Consider the following 25,153-nt stretch of genomic DNA (forward strand, 5'->3'; position numbering starts at 1 on the left):
CGACGACGACACTACACGCGTATCGTGGAAGAGAAAAAAAAACGAAATTAAACGACAAAACTTAAAATGAGATTTCCGAAGAGCCATGCGACCGCCAGTCCGTGAAGGTCATCGTCGCCGAGGCGACAACGGCGTGAAAACACGCGTACCTACGATACATGTTGTGTGCACTGTGCACGCCGCGGCGATGCGATCGACCGGGCCGCGACGGCAACTAGTGGGAAATCGTGTATTAGTCACGCGAAGCGCAAGGTCTTCGGCCGGAAAACCGCGCCGCCCGGACCTGCTCGCCGCCGCCCGACGACTTTTCCTTTCTACAAGACGACTACCATAATACGCATCCACCCTTCACGCGGCTTCGGCAGCCTTCACGGATCGCGTGTAATCCATCATCTTCGCGCCGTCGTCTTTGTAATAATTATTATTATCATTCAACGCTGCGTTACCAGTTTAAAATATATGCCAGGAGATTCTTTTATCGAAGAACACAACATTATCAAAAACTAAAAACGTTTTTTAAATATTTTTAAACACTGATACACTAACCAACATAATTCAAAAACTAATGATTTTTCTTATCACTGTAGACCTGTAATCTTAATGAGTATCATTGCGGACGAGGAATTTAAGTTAGAAAAATTTAATGTTTAAAAGAGCGGAGTAGTATACCAACATTTGACATGGTACCTACTACCTACCGCTTAAAATAACAAATCAAAAATGTTCATTGAGCAAAAAAAAATTGCTTTTTTTTAATAGATTAACAGATAAAATTTTTTTTTCAAAAGCCTAGTTTGAAGAAATTAACAACAATTTTATGAGATAATAATATTTCCAATATAGTTTTTAAACATAATAAAATACCTAAAACTAAGTGAAGAGATAATATGTCATACGTGGTCGTGATGTGATATGATTATTTGTACACGGTTAAGCACTATCCAGTATAACCGTAGTTTGTTGTATGTTTGACGACGTCGACGATTTCGAAATTAAAACGCGCGCACGCAAAAAATATAATAATCGCAAATACGATTAATGTATTACGCGAGCAGTATAACGAGCGGAAGATTTGGGTCGTTCGAGAACGAGTTGCGAAAACGTTCCTACGGACTACTCAGAGTGACGTAGTCACACGCCTCGAACGTATTATTATTACTTCGTGACAATCCACATGAACGTTTAAATTATTATACTATTATATTTCTACAATTTTTTCTTTATTGACCACTTCATCGATATTACTGCCCACGTAAGAAATCATCGCCAAAGACGACATAGTACGAATAATTATTATACATTATTATCATAATAACGAGCGCATTAAAAATATTTGTGTGTCTATTAGGACCACGTCCAATATTGTTAGCTCGACGCTCGTGTCAAATTCAAAAAACGGACACAGCGACGACGACGGTGGTCGTCGTCGAAGGACTCGTATAGGAGACACGTGTAATGGATAAAAACAATGCAAATAATAATAAAAATGATTAGATGATATTATAGCGTATTCGCGACGACGCATTTCCGCCACGTGCTTGTTGCCGCATTGGTTCTCAAAACAATTATTGATTTAAGCTGATCAAAAATAAATTATAAAAAATATTTTTGTACGTCGTGTGAGAGCGGGGTGGTGGTGAGAATATTTGTGTTTCTCGAACACAAGCGTCGAAACAACAAAAGGGGTCGTCGTCGAGACGAAATGACGTAATCCGAAGCAAAATAAATGCCGTTCTCGTTATAAGTCATCCTCTCGGTCTCTCTCGAAGTCTAAAAAAACCTTAGTCTAATACGAATTTTTTTCGTCACATAACGGATTGCGCAATTTTAGTTTTTGGCACACACTACTTTACTACTGCACCGCCGTCGCCTCTTCGTCCGGTTAACATATAATACAGTGTAACCGACAAGAGTGGCACTAACCCCATTAATATAACATTTAATACCATAACAATAATATCGTAATAATAGTGAAAATGTCATAACCACGCGCCGCAAGAACCGTACGGATCGTAGAGAGGTCGATATAAAACCCAACTCAGCGTAATCGTTACGCAATATGTATAATAATATTATAATGCATATAATAGTATAATACTGGAGGTCCCCCCAACCCCCTTTACAGCGTGGGTGCAAATGATTATCATTATTATTATTATTATTATTATTATTATTATTGCACACGACGAACGCACAACTCATTTCACAAATATTATTACAATAATTGTTAATATTGAATAATGGTATTACTCTGCGACGACAACACCCGCCGAGTAGCAGAAATACTGGTTGCGGCGGCCACTACCCTGGGCGGCGGTTAACGCCCGGGAAAAAAATAAAAGTGGTCCCGCCGCCCAGCCGCTCGTTGTTGTTTACAGACCGCGTGCGAACGACGACGAAGAAATAATAATAAAACCGGCGGACGCACAAGCACATCGTCGTAGTCTGTGGAAAAAAAAATATATGAACGAGCTGGAGTGTTCATATTATTATGATTGCTGCGATAAACACCGAGCGTGTGCGTATAATAAGTATATATTATAATATTACTATAGGTAATGAGCATAATATTTGGCGATTCGTAACCCACGATCGCGGTCGACGACGGTTAGTACGCTCTAAAATAAATAATGACAAACGAACGATATCTCGTCGCCTCGACGTCACGGAAAACCCGGAAAGTTTTCGAAATATAGTTCGAAAAATTGAAATAATAATATGTTCTTTAAATAATCGCGTTAATATTAATAATACGCACAGAAAGCACTTTGTCGGCGAGATCCATAAACGTGGTATTTTATTTATATTATTATTATTGTAAAACGGTCCTCATAATAATAATAATGATGATGATATTATGCACACGAGTGTAATTATTTACGTAATTGCTGTACAACACACGCCGTCGAGTGCCTACCCATTGCTAATACGAGCGGGCGCACGCGCGTAGGAGTAAGCAACGAGACAACACGCTCGGCTGGCCCGCCGGTGAGTCACAGCGACTCGTACACATGCGCGCCCGTGTGATCTTAAGGAAAACAACAATCGCGTGTAACCCAACGTCGCGGCGGCGGCGGAGGGGTTAGATAATACTATTACATGTGCATCGGCGGAGCATAATAATAATATATTAGCATAAATTTAAAACGCCGCCGTCACGAAAGTTTCCGACCCGGCTGGGCGACGACGACGGTTGGAAACTAAATCTACCTACGACAACGCTATTTAATATTATTATGCACACCTCGGGTGTGCGCGCGTGTCACTGGCCGGAAAAGTATATAAATAAACAAAATAAACCCAACGGGAGTAGACGTGAGAGAGATAACTTTTAACGTATCCGGCGGGCAGGTCGTTGGGTGGTAATCCAGATTAATTAGTTGAGCGAAACGTCCGAAGCTTAAGTATCGGGGCTAGATGGTTTTTACAGATAACGTCGACGACCGGAGGAAAACGTGATAGTGTATTAGTGTTACCGCCAGAGGATCGCGATAATGTGCACGATATGAGTATTGTAGTATTTGGGGGGGGGGACGTCGTAGTGTACAGTTTTTTTTCGTTTTAAAATTCAACAACTGGGAAAACGAATAGTTTTTGAGGAAAGCACGCGACTTCGCGATTAAACGTTCAGAAAAAAATCTTGAGTCATCAGGTGATGTCACTGAACGCCACACACGCATAGCTAGACACATTTATGTTAATTAATAATTTTAAGTGTAAAAAAATATGAATAAATCATTGGTTGTATATAAACAATGGCAATAAACCATTATTTTATAGAAGACAAAAATATCGAACGGAAATATGACGATAACGCGATTGGCATTTCCGACAGCTCAAAAAAAATGTATTTATGAAGACATACCGGAGACGAATAAAATAAATAAAATCGACATAACCAAAATTGTTTACCATATTTTATGCAATGGATTTCACCAAAGCGACGGTATTGCTATACTACAACAGTGCGTACTATACATACAACTCGAACGCCGTAAAAGATACATTTACGAGTGTTGAGCATTGGATCGAGTTAATTACTGACCTGTGATAATGACGATCATCTGATCAGCTGCAGCAGAGACCGGCGTGGTCGACTAGTTTTGAAATAATGAGTATAGGGTGGTGTTTACGAGGGTAAAATGTCTGTACGGAATATCATGTAAATAATAATAATGACATTATCGTTAAAATATTCATTATTAAAATAATATATAATATTATTTTAAATAAAAAAAATATATATTCGTAATAGCTAAGCTAACCTCTTTGACGTAATTCGTCATAATTATAATTAACATATTTTGTATGCATCCGTATGTGTGAAATATGGAATGAAAAACGCAAGTCGAGCCAGCAGCAACAGTTCAAATATTATTTACGACGACGAGGAAACCGAAACGGCTGTAAACAAAAACGGGTTTTGAGAACCCCTCGGGTATTTTGGGAACGCGCGCCAGCCAGGTCCTCTGTGCAGACGCGTCGTATATTATTATTATACATTGCTGCGACGACGACGACGCAAGGGGATCAATAATACGAGACGGAGAGAAACGACGTCGTCGTAGTCCGTCGAACACAACATGTGTGTACGTTATGTGTATAATAATATGTATGAGTGCCACTGTGCCCCGTCGATCCAAAACACACACGAACACACTAGCAAACGTTATGTACGTGTATAGTGATAATAATAATGATAATGAAAATAATAGTAATAATAAATGCGGCGGCGGCGATCAGAAACGCACAGCCGACACAGGTCGCGCACACACGCACACACGGTCGTCGCAGTAGTTCCAAATCTCCCCTCGTCGCCCCACACCACCACCACCTAAACAACCACACAGCCATTACACGCCATGGAAACCACCGGCGTCGGGCAAACAATGAATAAAAGTTTTTATTATTATGAATTTTCGTAAACAAAGCGGAAAAGTATTAAGGGGCAAAACACGACGACGGAGGGAAAATAAAAACGTCCAATTAACGGCGTTTTGGACTGCAGCGTAAACATACGACACGAAGCGGACCACGTGTGTTGTGCCGCCGGAGTATAATGCACGAGACGACGACGACGACGACCGTGTGCGTCTATAAATATGGCTATGGGTAAAATAAAAATAAAAAAATAAACAAATAAAAAGGAAGGAAAACGGGTGTACCACCCGGTAGCTGATGCTTGGCACCAGCTGGTTTTTGGCCCAAAGAAGAATATAATATGTGTTTGGATTAACTCGCCGCCGCGTCTGTGTCGTGGTAATCTTTCTCTCCTCTTTCGTTCTTTTTCTCTTTCTGTCACTCTCCTCGTCGCGACCGCCCCTCTAGGCACGAAAAAGAATAATACACCCGACGGATTACACACATGTGGCCCCGGCACGTAATTGTCGCTCTATTTATTACACACGCACACGGCCGTAACTTGGGCCACCTCGAGTAGTGGAGTTAAACAAAATAATATACAATATAATATTATGTGTGTGTGTACCTTATTTCTTACTTACGATACGATTATTAAAAAAGTTATGAGAAAAAAAAACATAATAACGTGAATAACTCGGCGGACGACGACGATGATATTATACAATGTCGTTAAGGATAATGTGATGAAATATACGAGCTCGTTATTATTACGATTGTGTTTCGAATAAGAAATCCAATACGTCTTTACTCTTTATTGTACACAACCACCACTACTACGTCTTGCAACCAACTAATATTGCATTGCATTGCAGCAGCGTACCTCTCTATCACGACGCTATTGCTGATTAAACGACGAATGTGACGAGTATAGACGACGAATCATTACGACAAATAATTAATTTAAGACCTATGTCGGATTTAACGAATTCTCCGGAAAATAACTTAGCAATAATGTGCTCCGGCCACCACCACCACCGGTCGTGTGTGAAGCAGACGTTTCTAAACTGCGTAAAATAAAAATCGGTATACGGTGTAATACAAAACGCGCGTCCGATTAGAGTTCGGCGTGGTCGGAATATAATAATAAAAACCCGCCGAAAAAAGAAGATTACAAACGGACACACGAATACCCACATAACAATCGTAATAATCGTAATCGTAATAATAATAATAATAATAATAATAATAATATGTACACAGTAACGCGTATAAATCGTCCGTAGCGCGTTACTCAACAGCGGGAGAAAGTCTAGTCGTCCTTGAAAATAAAAACATCGCTATGACCCTAACCTCCAGGCCGGCGGCGGGTCATTAAAAGTCCGCCCCCTACTAATACTACTAATACTACTAATACTACTACTACACTCTTCACCCGTCACGGACGGTTCTTGTATATTTTCGTTCCCTTTTGAAAAATACGATCATACCTACAGACGTCGGTGGTTTCTCACGACCGATGTGTGTGGGTGTGTGGGAGTACCCACAGTACCGAACGTGGTATATACATAATATCGTTATTACCTGAACCGCGCGTATGGTATGTACCTCATAAACATATAGATATAAACGTGGGGTAGTCGACCTGTTGGAAGGACAAAGGTATATCTTCGGCAGAGATGGACCGTGACGTCGGCGGCGGCGGCAGAGCCTCTCCGCGCCGGTCGACCGTAACAATAATTGGTGTGGGACGACGGTCGGCGGGCGGAGGAGAGCATCCGTCCGAAACAAAGAACCTCGGTCGACCGTCGTCGTCGTCGTCGCCGCCGCCGCCTTACCCCTACCCCATCCATCAGCCGGCCATGTCGGTCGGTCGGCTGGCAATGTTGTCGCGTCTGCCAGCCACCGCTACTACGACAAAAGAAAAAAAGCGCGCGATCGTTCTTGACGGAGGACTGGTCGCGTGCGACCCCGTCGGATCGGAGCGCAGCTCAAAGGTTGTCGACCGGTCGTACACGAGTATTAATTTTTCTACAACACACGACCGAGTTGAGCACTTAAAATACTAATAGTTATGGAAATAAATAATAATGATAATAGTATTACGTTCGGTACTGGCGCCCCGCGAACAAGGCTAAAACCACGTGTCTCACGCCCACGCCATGCGGTATCACCGAAACATAGTGCTCCGCTCTTCGCCTCTTCTATTGCTCTACCACTTACGAGGAGGCTTAACGCTTTTCTCTCACCCGGAATGATCTCACACTGACCTGATACACAACCATGACTAATTTTCAACAGTGATGTGATGGCGGAGTGGGACGGGATGGTTGGCATGGGAATGGGAATTAAAAGCGTTTGTATCGGTTTTTATTTTCATTTTTCGAGTTTATATTGTTAGGATTTAGCCTTTTGAGAAAAAATTGAACGCCCGACGTCAACGGGTGACATAGATTAACTACTTATGATGCGTTCTCGAAAATCAGGGAACGCGCTCAGCGATTATGTGTTGCATCATCGGTTTGAAAATTTGAAAGACAGGGGAAGTGAATAAAAACAACGGATTCGACAGAAACGATTAATACAATTTCCAAAACAACGCATAATATGATATTTTTATTTGTTGAAACATGTTTAATCGAAATTCAGCAGATTATTATTCTTTTTTTATTCTAAATGTGTACATTATTTTGATTTTTTTGTTTCTATCATATCTGTCGACGTCCGAGTCACAATTATAACAAAACGTGCTCGCTATCGCAGTTGTCCGACAACGATACTGTATTATATTAATATTATTATTATAGTCTACGCGTGTGTGTGTGTGTGTGTGTTACTAATAAGTAATAACTACTAACTACGGTATTGAAACATGAATTTACTTCCTCGGCGACGACGGCGATGCAAGGGCACGGCTATAATATAATAATATGACGGCCAACTGCGCAAAACCCCACGAGTTACCAACTAACGTGTCAAGGGCCCTACGCCGTAGGAGGACGTCGTGTACATAACGCGCACAAAGGACCAGCTGATTTTTACCTGACTACGACCGAAACTACCCCCTAAACCGACAACAATACACCTTGTGTGGAATGCACACCGGGAGGGTTGAGATCCGTCCGTAGGTTCGTGTCGTCGTGGTCAAAAGAAAGAATATTACTACCTTCAAACGAATATTTTTTCTGTCATGGAATATTATAACGCACTTGAGGGTTCATTATTATTATTTATTATTATTAAACTGAAAGGGACGCCAAATGGAAATCGAACGCGGAAAAAATATCTTATAATAACCAACGACCAACTAATGATATTATTATCGTGTGCACGTCTCTTACCTTTGACACTGTTCAACAAATTACAGCAATTCGGTCGTCTCAATTCCATTCTGAAACACAACAAAAATTTTTCCACATTAGTCGGGCTAAATATATACATGGTGGCAACGATAATACTAACGACACACGTCACATTATCGTCTGTTCGCTGTACACACGCGCAAAATAATATATATATATATTTATAAATTAACGTTAAAATGCACACACACACACACACACACACACACACACACACACGCGGCACGAATTTAAGCGGGATACAAGGAAATTCCGTTTGAGCGATAAAAACGTGGGAATAGATGCGTGCGTGCGAGTGTGTACGGCCGGCGAGCGACTGCCGCGGCGGTGACGACGGCGACGACAACTTACCACCAAAGTCCTGCGGTGCGCGATTGTACAGCGTGCGCGCGTGTTATTCTTATTATTCTGCTCTGTGTGTATTTTTTTTTTCTCTCTCACCGATCGGAAACGAACGCACTAGCGGGTCTTCAACGAATGATAAAAAAAAAAAAACGTAATAATAATAATAATAATAACACTTATTAACACTTACGAAATAAAATAAAAATTTAATAATAATAAAACAAACAAACAAACGAGCAAGGAAAAATAACAACGACTATACTGTTGCACACACGAGCGTGCGGTCGTGACGATTTTGTTATTAATGAAAATTTCCTTTTTTTTTCATTCGTTTTTGTTTCACTCGAACATTTTTTTTTTTCGTTTGTTCTTAAACCACGAAGAAAATCAAAAAAAAAAAAAAAAATCAATAATAATGAGAAAAAAAAAAACTTAACAGCGGACTAACATACACGTACGGAATTTAAAAGTAAAAATAAAATTATAACTTATTATTTCCATCAACAAAACATAAACGTGAATTTTTTTTTTTTTTGAACCGGCTCGCGCACGTAAGCGACGTCTGCATGAATGACGGTATGGGAACCGGCCGATCAACTAAACTGCGTGATCACTGATCGTCTGCCGCGGCGCGGTGGTGACGGCGGCGACCCGGTAGCCCAGGTGATGGGACCGAGTGCGCGCCGGCTACGCGCCACCAGCAGCGCGCTCTACCGGGGCACGCGTTTTCGTTCGCTCGGCGTCCCCACCGGCACCCGATGCAACTGCCGCACCGAGTGCCGACGGCCGTCCGACCACGCTTGACCGACCATTGATTACGCTTCGTAATTTCATTATTTTTCGTTTTCCGCGAAAATACGAAATCGAAATCAAATGGCCTCCCCAGACACACCGGCACCGCAGCTCGGTCGGTCACGGAGTTCGCGGAAACTCGGACGAGTGGAGCTGAGGGCGACCCCTCCCCTCCCCTGTACACTGTATGATGGTACACATTGGTAAAATATGCAAGACAAAATATAAACAATAATATTACGTTGGAATAATATGCTGCTCGTTGTCACGCCACTGGTAACAATTCAAAAATATTACAACTAACGATGTACGAAACATTATCATGTCGATTCGCAGAGCAGAGTAGTGACCACTGCGGCCGAACGTCGAGGTTTTTTTTTTTTTAATATTATTATCGACGCAATTCAAGTTTATTTTGATAGTAAAAGACTAATCGCGTGAGTCGAGGTATATCTTTACAAACGCTGTCTGCGCGGGACACGATAAAATAAAATTTCGACAACAACATACACATTTTCAATCAAAATATAATTTTACCTAATTATTTCAGTCGATAATATTTTCACATACAATGAAGAGAGAAGCTCTATAGACTAAAGTGCCCATAGTGTACATGATTATTTTGTAAACTGCCGTAACCGAACAATATTTTTGTTTTGGATGTATAGCACAATCACCTACTAGTTTTATAAATATTCTGTACATTAGTAAAGGTATTTTGTATTGTCCGAAAATGAGATTAAATAGTTAATATACTGTTAGTTATTTATACGTTGATTTACGTTATTTCTGCATGTTATCTGGATGTTATTTAGGTATGTTTCCCGTGTTTGTAAAATAAATATTATGTAAATATTTGTTATTCATTTGACATTTCAACTTTTATCGAATCGGTGAGTAATACCGAACGCGTACGCGACTACGGGAGTGTACATATTATTATCATCGCGGAACAAGAGTCTACAATTTGTACACTGCTGTAAACACGATATTATAATACGTGGAATAAAGGTATTTATATTTCTGTGCCATAAGACGGATAAACACGAACATATCGATACTATCTAATGATTAATATTTAATACTGTCTACAACGTTTCAAAAGGCGTTTCATACTGGCGTGTTATTATATTATAGTGTTTCACCGTGTTTGTTGTGTTTGTACAGGTTTGGTCTAAAAAGTTACTGCCGAAAGGACAAGTAATAAAAACGTACGTAGATACATTTACACGTACGGTAAAAAAATTACCAGCGCTAATGACACTATTGTATAACAAAATAATATTATAAATTATAATGCATAGCCAAATAGTCACAAATATTATAATATACATATATATATAGGTGCTACGTTCGTGGAATAACGCGATGACAAATTGTATGAAAAGCGCACATATTGTTTAATAAATTATAATAATATAGAAAAGCAACGAAAGGACGAGAATGACGAATGAACATTGAACGCGCGCGCACGCTGCCATAGTAACTTTTAAGTGTATAAGAAATAAGATATAGTACCGACTACGCTGTTATTGTAATACACATAAACAATATAATTGCTGTGTTTGTACACGTACGAATATTATCATGTTGAATAAAATGTACGCAACGAAAACCGGAAAGAGTCGGAGAGAGAATATTTTCGTGACAATAATATTATATTATTATATATACCTATGCGATTCGCTCAGAGGCACACACGTCGTTGTCATCGTCGTCGTTGTCGCCGTCGCCGTCGATGACACGCAAAGTCATAAACATCCGGACAATTTACAATATAAAAAATTATAATAACGATAAACAAATACAACTTTATATAATAATAATATACTATTTATATTTCATTTTACACGATAATATATCATTATTACATTATTACTGTCGTAATTAAAACGCCGGAGAACACACACTGTACATGCAATAAAAACTCGTACAATAATGATGATGATGATGATGATGATAGTAGTAACAATAATCATATATTATGGAGAAATAACGAGACAATAGAGCGGCGTCGGCGCGACAACAACAATAATAATATTATAATATAAATCTAAATGGTTCGCATTTGTTGCGTGTTTTGATGTATTGAAATAACTACTGCCGCGCAGAAAGCGGAGAGAGAAACGTGGTTTATTGGCACGAACCGACCCGACATCGTTGCCCTGAAGATTGGAATATTTAACGATTCTAATTTAAAAAATATATATAAATAATAATAAAACATCTCTTTGCGCGTACACTATTACTTGTCCCCCCCCCACCCCACCCATTCACTCGAAATGCCTATCTTCCGGACATCAATCGTGTGCAAGAACGTGTGTGTGTGTGTGTGTGTGCGGCATATAAATTATAATATAAATGTACACGCGAACGCTCCGCCAATTACAATAATACATGTACACAGTACCTACGTATGCGGCGGATAAAGCTCGGGAGACCGAGAGCGACTTTTCGTTACGCACCGATGGGATTTACGATTTTGTTACACTTAGGTTGGTCCGCCGACCCTCACTCCCCGCCGACGACACTCGCCGACTTAACCGGAGGAAAAGTCGGCGACCGAGAAGTTTTTAATACTTCGACGACGCGCAACGTGCAGTAAATATACGTAGGTGTGTCGTGTGCGGTGCACATTCGGAAACGTTTCTTTTCCCGGACGATAAATCATTGCCCCCCCCCCCTAGCCTACACCAGCGACATCGTCTAGAGGCTAGAAGACTCTTAAATCTTCTTCGGAAAAACAGTTCAACGAGCCATTAATTTATCATTCTCCGTCGTCGCCTTTTATACACGCACACATAACCAAAAACGGACTCTGTAGTGAAAGAAAATCATAAATACACGCGCGCACACACACACACACACACACACACACACACACACACACACACACACAGTAACGTTTATAATATTGTGTACAACTACCACAGTTTCACGCAAAAGAGCCTTTGCGAGGACACTGTACAGATGATGGATGCCACTCAATTTAGTCTGGTCGTATATAATCATATAATTATAATCGATGAATGACAACAGTCAACAACGACCACGCAGATACAATAATTAATAATGTATATTCATTTTCGGTTTACTTTTTTCTTATCGTATGGTAAACATTATTATAATTATTATTACTCGCCGAGCTCGGACACGTGACACAATAAATTAGCACTATTACTACTACTATTATTGTTACGTATAATATCGTATTTTTTCGCACTGTATATCGTTGTAGAGTATACTTTCGACGGACAGTGTACATGCGTATACGTCCTAATATGTATATATTACACGACGCAGGCGTGACGTATATTATTATTTATCATGTATACCTATTGTATGTATACCTAACCTCCGTTATCGATTATTATTAATATGCAATAATAAATAGTGAAAAAAATGGTAATAATTTCGACGTAGCGCGGCGGTGAGGTAAAAAACGTGTCAGCCGGTGGGTGGACTTCGAGAAAAAACTTCTGACCGAACGCCGAGCATATAATATTGATATAATAATATAAATTATAATATGCAAACAACACACATAGTACGGTCTCTCATTTGTCTTTCGCAGATGACACGATCAGTTGAGGAACAGAAGAAGAAAATCACGAGTATTCTAAAGAAGGATCACACACGACGACAAACCAGAAATTTCGCATTTCGTATGGGTACGATACTATTGTTATAATAATATGATACATTACGTATTGAAAATATAGTTATATTGTAAATTGTACCTAACACGTTTACACGTACAACCTAGGGAGGTGGACGCGTCCGGTGTGCATGTCACCGTAGGTTCATTGTTTTTGGAGCTCGGCGGTGGCGGCCCGTCTGTAGTGGACATAATAATATTATAAGTATCAAAGACAGAGGGTACGCGTTTCGAACGACAAATAATATTAATAATAATCATCATCATCATCATGATCGTTTTCGATGTTTCGGCGGGCGGGCGGGCGACCGAGAAGATGCGCGTGCAGTGCATAATGCGTTGCGGTTATACTCCGGAGGATATGCCATGTATAGTGTTACACGGCGGCGGAAATAACCGGCTCTGTAGTCGTCGTCGTCTTCGTCGTATATAGTTCGCAGCGACACAGGGCTTCTCGTCGTGTGCATAACAACGATACTAATATTATACGCCCTCTCGTCCGTCGCTCGTTGAGAGTAAAAACCAAAAACGGATAGCACACTATTAAGTGTCTCGGCGAGTCATTACTATAGAGGGACGGGGAGAGATATAGTTAGAGAAAGAGACACACCGGTCCTCACTTATAGCCGTGTGCGTGCGGGGAGGTTAGGCCGCCGCCGCAGGGTCGTTTGGGAGGTGCGCGTTTCACACGTGTCGTCGTGCCGCCGCGTAAGTATAGTGTCGCGTTTCTCGTGCGTTATAATATATGATATATTAATGTATTATATATGCGCCGCCGAAAGAGAGGAAACGTCGGCCGAAAAACACTGCACGTGTGGTGCCCGCACGTCGTGGTTCGGATTACGTCTGGTCTGGTCTGGCCCGTACGTGGGAGAACGCCCATAATATATATACTTTATACACAGCGTATATATATGACACACGGGACTCCGTTACGACCTTTTTGGATTTATTATTTCGCACGTTCCGGTAGACGGCAACGACTGACGCCGAAACTGCCGAGTACCAAGAATCAGGATGGAGTATTTCTACCTCTAACCGAGCGAAGGGGAAAAAAACATATACCACGTGACGGCTCAGCCTCAGCTTGGGGAGGGGGGGGGGCTAATGATAATTATAATATTATGAAGATTTCAGATGATCGAATAGAGATTTAACGGTATTTAATGCGTGTCAGATCCTATACTGCGTTGCCAGCTGGTATACCGTATTATGTAATATTATAATAAGACGTCGTCGGACAAATTTATGTGGGAGGCAAGTGACCTGCACCGACAAGTTTTGATTTTTTTCGGGGCAGGCGACGTAATTTCTTGTCAACGTGACTAGAGAACTGTTTGTTTTCTAACGTCCGGCGAGTTGAATAATATTTGCGAGCAAGGAATCCCGACGGATCGGTTGGCCGGACGCCTACGCCGGTTGTGGTCCAACGAACGAATAAATTTAGGAAAGCGCCGCTCATAATGTTATCATAAATTGCACAACACAGAGAACAAAGAGTGGCGACAAAATCGTTGTGTACATGTACAATATCATCGTGTATATTATACTACAAGTCTACAGCAGATATAACCTGCAGGACACCAGGTAACCTGCACGTTGGCACCTGCACGCTACAAGATGAAACACGTATGGCTATTATGAAAGAAAACTACAAAAAAAAAAAACAGCTCTCTGGAGCCGTAGAATTTATTCGATAATACAACATCATGATTATAATAATGTTCATTTCGTTAATAGATGCAAATGTATGCGACTCGGTCAATTGATTTTACTTTCGCTCTTGGCTCCGGAAATGTCGATCGCGAACACAAACAAACACCACTGCGCAGCTGTGTGAGAAATCTTCGGTATAAAAATTGCGTATATTAGCAGCAGCGAACCTGGCGTTGTACGCATACAAGTAGATGTAACTAATATTATATTCTGCAGCCAACGATAACGAGGCTTTTTAATGGTGTGGAATTCCCATTCCACCATATAATCCGGTACATTTAATCTTATCAACAAATAACGTGTAAGTGGAAAATGCACGCGTACAAACGCCGTTGATTTGTAAGAATATTATTTTAAATGGGGAAAAAACCGGCGGATAAAAAGATTTCTCTCGACCTCTGCAGGGGTATGTTTTCGAACAATTACATTTTACACAGTTTCTTAAAAACATAAACGCTACAAAAACGAGACGTCGAGACATATTATACTAATTTTCAATCCCACAGGACAAGACTGCATAAATAAAAATAATGTTTTACCGCCTAGTTTCATTGTATATATATATATATATGTATATATAAAACGTGTATTGTATTGTCACACTATATAGCTATATGACGTAAATATATTTATGTTTTTGTACACATCACACGGAACTATTGTTCATCCCAAAATCGTTCTCCAACTAAACTTTTGGGATAAAAACTAATGGATCGAATATTAAGTGCATAATATACCAACAACCGGTAACCAATCAAAGTTCAACGTACAAGTAGTTCAAGGTTAATTGGCACTTGCCGTCCGTCTAAAATAAACCTAAAACCGATTGCATATATTAAAACTGTGTGTATACATATATATATATATATATACAGTTTACGTAACGAGCACTATACCATGTAGGTATATAATGTATGAATTAAATTGAGGATACGCTTCAGCGAAACAATATTGATGTTTACCCGCGATATTATATATTATTATATAGGATAACCGTACATATAGGTATTTTGTTGATTGGTTTGATCTTCAGCGCACGAGCTCGGATACAAATAAACAATGAATAATGGGATCAATCCGCCGATTTGGCGAGGAGAAAAGGGCGTACACAATTTTAATGACGATGGGTATATGTGGGTGGTAGATAACGAAATTAAACGTGTTGACGAGTGACTCGATATAGTCGACACCGGTTAATACGCATAATAATAATATATTTTAAACCTATTCAACAAGGTGATTGACAGAAAACTTATAGCTAAGTCTTAATAATGAATAAACCAAAGACGACTATATATTATATTGTTGTAACTATTATAATAACATTAGGTAACGTATAACAAAGGTGTATAAGAATTACAAGTAAAAATATATAGTTCAAGTTCAATTAAAAAAAAAAAAACAACAAACAAACGCATAATTTAATTTACAAATCCCAAGAACTAGTTCGCGTAACACCGAGGTCAATTATTAAGACAATATAATGTAATGCACTTAAATATCACACAGTTACATGCGTATTGCGTGAAAAAAACACGTACGGACTATAGTGCACTTAATTGTATTTTTGAAATTCTCGAACACCTGATAACAAATCGTAAAGATAAAACCGTCTTAAAAATACTGTACCATATGTGTTGTACAATATTGAATTAAGAATATATTTTAGATTCCCCAAGTAATGCTAATACCGTCTCGCTATTAACGCCATAACCCCCTCTCGAAAACGGTCATTCGGAAAATTATGCACGTGCGTTTGCAGTTCGTAATAACATACGTGGAATAGAATGAATAGAATCTATGAAATTTTAAAATCCAACGTGGTCGCCGAAAAAATGTTTTATCCCAGTCGCGCCCTTTCTTTAGGCGTTGTGCGAGCGGGCAGCTAGCCGTATATAATGCGACTGCTGCTTAAAATAATGTGCACACGGCCCCGGCGAGACGATTCGTTTCTCACGTCCCTTTGACCTCGCCACTAACATATTACAATATTATATAATATCGGATTACACTATTGTGCAAACACACGAAGAAAACGGTCACAGGGTGATGTGTTCCTCTCGCCCCGCCGCGCCCGGAGATATATACCACTTGACCCTCCGGCTCCAGCTCCAGCTGACCCGTGCACAGCAGCTCCCACAGCCACGGGAAAACCCTCGAAAATCGCTCCCCCGCCGTAAGGACCGGTTTTCCTAGCCGCCCCCGAGAAAAAAAACAATATTATAATAACGCGACGTTACAATATTATTACGTGTAACCATCTGCGATCGCGACTAACGACGACGACGACGACGACGACGTCAAAACGGTATAATATCACGGGCAATGTTGTGTGGAACAAAGGACATATATATATATATATATACGTACGTAATTATAATATATTATAGTGAGTGGTGGTGGTCTGTATACACGAGCAGAGTACACCTCGCGGGTTCAAAGCCCGCAGATGATCTGTATGTGTTTCAGTGTTTGTACGCGGTCGTGTGCTCGCAGTGTGTACGTGCAGTGCTCTGCAGTAACTGCGTTTTATATTCTTGCGTATATATATATGATATTATACATAATATATAAATGTGTGTGTGTGTGTGTGTGCGTGTATAAATATAACAGCGTAGTTTACCCACTCCCCTCCACACCCCCCTAACGACAACGTATTCTCAGTGCCTATATGTTAAATATTGCATACGCATACATTTATATGTATACGTTCAATGATATACGCGCGTGTATATAGTAATAATATTCTATTCTCGGTATAGGTAACACAACTGGTTCCGCTAAGTAGTAGTGGGCGAAGGGGCGAAGGGTGTGCGTGCGAGCGAGAGTAGAGCTATAAACGTAATGATATTATATAGTGATCTCTCTCACTCTCTCTCTCTCTCTCTCTCTCTCAGCGTCAGCTCGGCGCGCCGGGGAAGCGGCTGTGTACCATGGATCTTGTGGCTAGGGGGGGGGGGGGCGTTAAACTTTAGCAAAACCGTCGGCCGCCGTTTAATTATTATAATAGTACCCCGCCACACCCTTCGTGTGCCGACGACAACGGCGATCGCGAACGGGGTGGACCGGTCGTATATCTGGCGGTTTTTTTCCGAGCGTTAATTAAAAACAAACAAAATCTCAGTCTCTACACGTCGTCGTGCTTTGTTGCTATCGTGTATACAAAATATAATAGTACTAGTATTATGGACACGTCGTATTGTTTCGTGTTCGGTCGGATTTCAAACTGTGATATTTTTTGATCTCGGATACGGAATCGTGACACCACGCGACGACGTTACGATAAACCATCTATTTTATAGGTATAACCGCATATAGGTACAGTTGTATACTCCTACCTACAAATTATAATAAAGTACCACCACTATAATATACACGTTGTCCCACTGCACTAGAGGCACGGTACGAAATTTGAAGCTTTTTTTAGACACTGCGCCGAGACGACTGTCACACGCGGTTATTCTACATAATATATTCTATTATTCATTTTGCATAAGCATTCATATATTCTACCTGTATTACACTATTACTGTATACATGTCGTAGGTATAGGAAATAAATAATTCTACTGAAATCTTCATATTAAATAGTACTATAGACGGATAACCGTGGTCCACGGATAAACGAATAGCATCTCAGTCCTGACAATTTAAAACGATCTCAATTATCTCGCACTCTAAAATAATGGGTGGTGGTCGGTTCGAATTATTTAAAGGTAACATTGTTTTGGGGAATCAAGTTTTTTTACAATCAGAAATAGAAATATATAAAAAAAATTACTATATATAACTAAATAAAGTTATTTTATATTTTTTATCTATTGTTATGTTTAGCGGCAGTTGGTGCATTTTTAATGAACATTTGAGGAAATTCATTTTTAGCACAGTCTTCAGGGACTCTCTATACTCTGTATACTCCGTTGAAATATTAACTACCTACTATTTTATTTAGTGATTCTTGAGATGGCAAAACAAATATTCGCGACAACCTTCATTCGATTATACGCTTAGTTGAGACCGCCGATACGACTATAATAATAAAATATTTAATGCACATAGGAACGTTTTCAAAACTACTACCTACATTTGAAAAAGTCAATTCCGTATTGTATTGTGTATAAGATAAAAAGCGTATTAAAACGAATCGGAAAAGTAATCAAATCAAATCGATCGTGAACGGTAATCTTTTAGTAAAATTTAAACGAAGCGAAAAAGTTTTGCACAAAAACCTAAAAAACACATTATGTTCCTTACTTGTAGTGCCGCGAGGAGGAGCGCTGAAGCCCGTTAAAGAAAGCTCTCCGCGAGTTCGTCCGACGTAAAACATGCGTATGTACATAAAATAATAGAACCGTCGTTTGTTATTGCGTACCTAATAAAAATAATATTGTAATATGGACGTAAACGAACGCACTGTACCAACACTTCACAAACAAGATGTGCGTTTCGGTCATTTGTCTAAACTCAAATTTTATTCGACCACCGAATGACGTCGCGTTTTCCACAGAACTCACATGCGCGCATGTACACACACATTCACACACACCACGTAAAACCATATACAAACACACTTGTTGTTCGTACGACGCACAAATCTATATAGGCGAGCACGAGGCTTCTATAGGCCCACTATATATACATAAAAGTATAGTTTTTTTTTTTGTCTTCTCTCACTCTTTAACTCTGAAATACAAGCACACACACACACACACACACACACACACACACACACACACACACACNCACACACCCACACACACACACACACACACACACACACACACACACACACACACACACACACACACACACACACACACGAACGAGTGAGCGCGCGCACATACTTTGGGTTCACGCTATTCCCACCCGCCGTCGTATGCAGCCCACAACGCACTGCAACTACTAAGCAGTGACGAAATACCCGACTGTATATACAGTAATAGCAATGTAAAAACTACGGCGGCGGTAAGTGAACATATTATATTATTACAACAATAATATTGTGTACACAGCGATACGAAATAACGTATACGTCGGAGATGGGATGTATAGTGTATTATTATTATATAAGTGCGTGTATCGGCAGCGATCGGGTGTCGACGAAAACATATTGTCCGCTACAGCTGCAGCAGTCGGTCGTCGAACGAAACAAAAATATTATATATCGTATAATATATATATAAATTACCACACAATGGTTAATTCTAATTCACGATCGCATGTACATCAGTACATGTATATACTGGGGAGACGTTAGGTGTATGTAGGTACAGGCTCGCGTTATATATGTATATACTATATATAGGTACCCGGTACACATATATAGAGACGAAAAAATGTGTACAAGTTCAACGTACTTGTCGCGACGGTACTTATACGTTTTTTCTTTCAATTTTTTCTTCTCTCCATATGTTCCCGTGTCCGCGACTTTCATTGTAAATGTGAGTAAAGAGTGGTGATGTGACCCGAATGAGATATTATTACGTTGTGGCCCGAAACGATTTCTGTACATATGACGTTACATATTATACATTCACTCCTCTGTCCCCGAAACCTACCGACGATAAAATAATAGAATATAATCTGTGTAGGTACATAGAAAAGCCCGAAACCGCGGTGTCGGTTGGTGTACGTTATATTTTGACGAACCGGTCGTCCGGTCATCCGGTCTTCTCGTACTGGTGATACTCATAGTGCTACATAGTCGCATGCGACAAGGGCTAGCACGACCGCGGTAACACAATATCATCATATTGTACGATATCCGTTTTCGAGTCTTTCCGTGACCCCCTCCCCGCTCCACGGACCAGCATAATATCTTGCGTATTATTATACCCGCACCGTTGAGTATAATATTACACACTACGACTAGTGTTTTAAGCACTTTATTTATTTTTTTGGCGTGTGCATTCTCGTGGACGACTTGTTCGCAACAGGCACCACGGTGGTGGCAGGGTCTGCTGACGGTCGATGAGCACCGCGTACGCATACGTAGGTAGATGTATCTAAAATGATGTATAATATAATACGTATTTATATAGGTACGTAGATAGATAGGTATTAACTGTACCGGAGCGGCAAAGCGCGGGGTTTACAATAGGACATACGGCGATTATTAATAACGCGGCTTTTGTAATACGCGACACGGTTTTGGCGGTGGCGAGGGGGAGACGCAGAAAATTATTGCAGCACCCGTTGGCGGTGGTGGTGGTGGTGGTGACGGCGGCGCGGCCAGGTGAAGTCGACAAACAGTACACATATAAATATATAATGTGTATAGGTATAAGGTAGCTGGAATAATATTTTGTATAGGTATACACAGGTAGTGTATATAATGTATATACCTACATGCACGCACTTGGGGCGTCATTAATAATTCCGACATTAGGACACCCTGTGCCCGCAGCAGTGGGCCTTTGCGCAGCGGGACTCTACCCGGTCGATAATAGAAACGTTTAGCTTGTTGAATCGAAAACGTCATTATTCGGAAACGAGAGAGCCGAGCGAGACGGCCGCGCATTGGTGGGGGGGGGGGGAGCAGGGAGGTAGAGACACACAGAAACACTGTGGAGGGCATATCGCATAAATACGTGTACATATTATATTGTTATTGTGGGGGTAAACCAGTTAAACCGGCAAAATTTCGACGGCGGCGATGTACAGCGTGTGTTAGCGTATAGATTGTATTGTGTCCGTGTGTCCGTGACAAATGTCGCCGAAAAACCGAAATACTATACCGCCAACAGTAATCCCGAACAATGAGACCTCTCCCCTCCCCAGATCGATCAACGTCTCCAATGATAATAATTATTGGACTTGACACAGAATTGCAGCTATACACGAAGCATAATACATACATATATATTTATGTGGATTGTTTTTTTTCCATTCCATCAAAACCAGTTACACTATAGCACAGATGTTCCGGCGAATAAAAATATCGCGTTAAAGGGAGACCAACCGAATATATACGCACTTTCCAATCACTCGATATCGAACGCGTCATTAACTCTAAATAATAATAATATTAATAATAAGTAATGCGATGAAAAAAAAAACCAGAGGATTTCAATAACTGTCGTCTTTGTTGCGTAACGCTGCTGCGGCACGTCTCGTCGCACGCAACGTATTATATTTGATTTTATATATTATGTGCGCCAAGGTGGACCGGACACACTACCTATATTGTGTTTGTGTATATACGAATGTGATGAGCGACTATATTCTCCGAAACGTGATGATAACCGCTCAGAAAATATTATACAATGCATTGAAATAAACAAACGGATGGGCTATTGGATCCGCAAAAACGATCACGAGTTTATCGGTAAAAAATAATGATGTACCTGCACTATAGTAGATGACATCGACACATCGTAGTGTATATTTTGTATATTATGTGCGTACGCGTAATATTATGAAATAATGTTCAGTTGCAACCCTACGAATGCCGTGCATGCGAAATTCATAATGTTTACCACCGTCGGTGGTGGAGTTGAATATTTCTCATGGGGAGGATATGCATTTTTTTATTGTATACATATTGTAATACGTAATGTATGCACACTATGTTATTAAAGTTATTAAATTATTTTCACAAAACAAAATTAATTTCCTTGACGAGCGTGGAATTTTTTTTTTTTAGTTCATGAGCTGGGTAGGACTCCATAATCCCCTCTTCTCATAGTTCCGTTTACCATTATTGTAATAAATGCTGCGTATATGTATGATGGTGTCAACACGTTCTTGGATTTTTCCCTTTTAACAAAAACGGACTGCCCCAGTCAAAATACCCGCTTCGTTGTTTATTAATTACAATATTGTATTATATTGTGTAGGTGTATGTATGTTGTATAAACTATATTATACACAATACACTCAAGAGGGTTTAAATAGATACAATAATCGAAAAACGAAAAATCAAGGTTGGTCCAATGTGGAAATTATTATTTAATACTTATACGAGTTACAGACGTTACGATGCCTGTATAGGACGACTGGCCTAATGCAGTATCTACTAGGATAAGGACGGACGTTTTAAACACGTATGATGATTTAAAGTGTATAGGTGCATACTATTATATAGGTAATGCAGGTAAACAACACAATGATGAGAAATATTGTCAAGGAGGTGCTGCAGCTATCACGAAATTTCAATTCTATAATACACTCTCTACTACAATATATAATATACTCATGTACCCGCAGCTGCCATAGTGCGAGCATGATGGATTTTGTATTCTTTTGGGTCTATATAGAGTGAATGACATAAGAGTGGGCTTGTATTCAGTTTAAGTGCCATGTATATACAAGGTGTATAGAGATTCGCATATAAAAAAGTTGCGGGTTATTAAAATATACATGGACGACGAATATAATAGTACCCAACACTCGTAAACATAATATTATATACCATATAGGTTAGGTATAAGTATAATAATAAGACAGCAGTGCCACAGCACAACATAATAATACTATTATGTGATGATATTTTGATAAGTCACAATTATTATTGTACAAACATTCCACTACGCCGACATCTCAATCGTTACGCGTTTTTCACCGACCAAAACAACATAAAATATATAATCGTGTACACATCGCGTAATAATAATAACACAAAGACATTAAATACAGACTGAAAAGCCACGTATACATGTATTTGTGTATTTAATTATATATATATATAGTGTACTATGTTGTATTGGTACACCGTTTGCGCCGTGCTCTTTCTGCAGGGTCGACCAGGAACGATGAGGTGAACATTTTTTTTTCTCGATTTCGTTCGACCTCAGAGACCGACGACAATGCATGGCAACCGAAATCTTTACTTTCTCATGAAGGCGTTTCGTCCACCCCTTCACCGACCTTGATTCAATAGGATTTTTCGACCTGATTGCACAACGGCGTCTACGCTTAAACTGCCGCAGTGGCATGCGCACATATTACCCATGTACAATGTCTGCGAGCTCGTCCTGGTTAATTTATGTACCCTGTTTTTTTCTCACTTGCTCACTCGGTCTCTCTCTCACTATCGGCGAATCACGGGCCATTCGTGCGCATGGGAGTGAGAAGTGAAACAACACGCTGCAGCGTCGTCGTCTACCTGCGACTATATGATAAACGTGTACCTCAATATATTTTATACACCCGATACCGTAGACCTTATACCACACACGCGGATAAACGACATACCTATATAATATACATCAATACCACCGCGATAGTGGCTGTACCATCTCGAGTGCCACCGCCGACGGATTTCATTGTTATACAAGTTTCTCGTTTCGAAACGCGTTAATGCAGTGGAAAATCTACTCGTGTAGGACAAGCAAAGAGATTGCCGAAAAACGTTTGTTGTTCCTACCTGCAATGGGAAGAGGGGTTCATGGGATCCTAGCTACCAAAAATGTCTTCAACATTTATTAAAAGAATAATACATATTGCATGTCATATTTTAAACAAGTGTCAAAACTTAAATTCATTATTGACAAAAAAGTATAATTATTAAAAATAAATACATGTTTGGACCCCAAAATAAATATCCACGGCCTTGCGGGCTAATGATATTTTGCTAACTGCTGAAGTGTCGACTGCCAAGGTTATATTATAACACGGAGTAGCGTGTCAAAGGTGAATTATCGGTTTTATTTTTAAGTGGCCGGCGTCTGGGAGTGTTCTAAAAATATCTTGTCTTAGGTCATACTAAGCCACGCACCAGATCTTATAGGCGACTATATTATTATTATTTCACGAGTTCTCGCGCCCGCACACACACATCATTTTGCATATATATCAAATGGGGAGGCTTGGGGGGGGGGGACTTGAACCCTGTAAAACTATGTAAGGTTCTCTCAATTTTAGTCTCCATAAAGTTTATCATACAGTCATTTTTTTTCAATTTTGAAATTAAACACAATAAAAATCATTGAAAAAAAAAAAATATTAAAAATGTTGTTTTTTGGTTAGAATATTTGGTAAGAGAATAATTTGACTGTGATATATTTTACCTTCACTGATGCCTTAAAAACTATAAGTGCGTTTTTTGTCAGCTACTCCATTTAATTAAATGATTTTTAAATAGAAATATTGAATGCAAATGATATAATAAATTGATCTAAATAATAGTTTGTAGGTACCTATTGTAAACAAATTATTACAGAAATGAGTACATATTATATTGTATATAATACCTACACGATATGTTGATAACTTAATTGTTCAGCATTTGGGGTGGGGTAGATGACTCCGCAACATAATTTTTTTATAAATCAAGTCAATATTACAGGAGACTTAATTCTGAATTATATTCTGCTCCACACTAGCGCGTTTTAATTCAAGACGGCGGCCGGACTAGACAAAGGAACTTCACTGCAACCAGTATAATTCTTTAGTTTGTCGCGATGGTTGTAAGAGAATCG

At 39.8% G+C, this 25,153-nt stretch overlaps 1 protein-coding gene across 5 annotated transcripts in view; it reads right to left on the reverse strand.

The window, feature by feature from the left end:
* Window positions 1-25,153, reverse strand: part of LOC111027516 (brain tumor protein) — a 65,799-nt gene that overhangs the window by 10,210 nt on the left and 30,436 nt on the right. For 2 of the 5 annotated variants that reach the window (XM_022305915.1, XM_022305914.1), the window contains exon 2: window positions 8,202-8,251. The gene's annotated coding sequence lies outside the window, so the exon portion shown is untranslated. Of the gene's footprint in view, window positions 1-8,201; window positions 8,252-8,322; window positions 8,418-8,573; window positions 8,931-18,986; window positions 19,291-25,153 lie in introns of those variants that run through there. The other 3 variants (XM_022305917.1, XM_022305913.1, XM_022305916.1) reach the window with 3 other exon arrangements.

This window comes from Myzus persicae, unplaced genomic scaffold (assembly GCF_001856785.1).
Source record: "Myzus persicae strain clone G006 unplaced genomic scaffold, MPER_G0061.0, whole genome shotgun sequence".
In the NCBI taxonomy this organism is placed as follows: Eukaryota; Metazoa; Arthropoda; class Insecta; order Hemiptera; family Aphididae; genus Myzus; species Myzus persicae.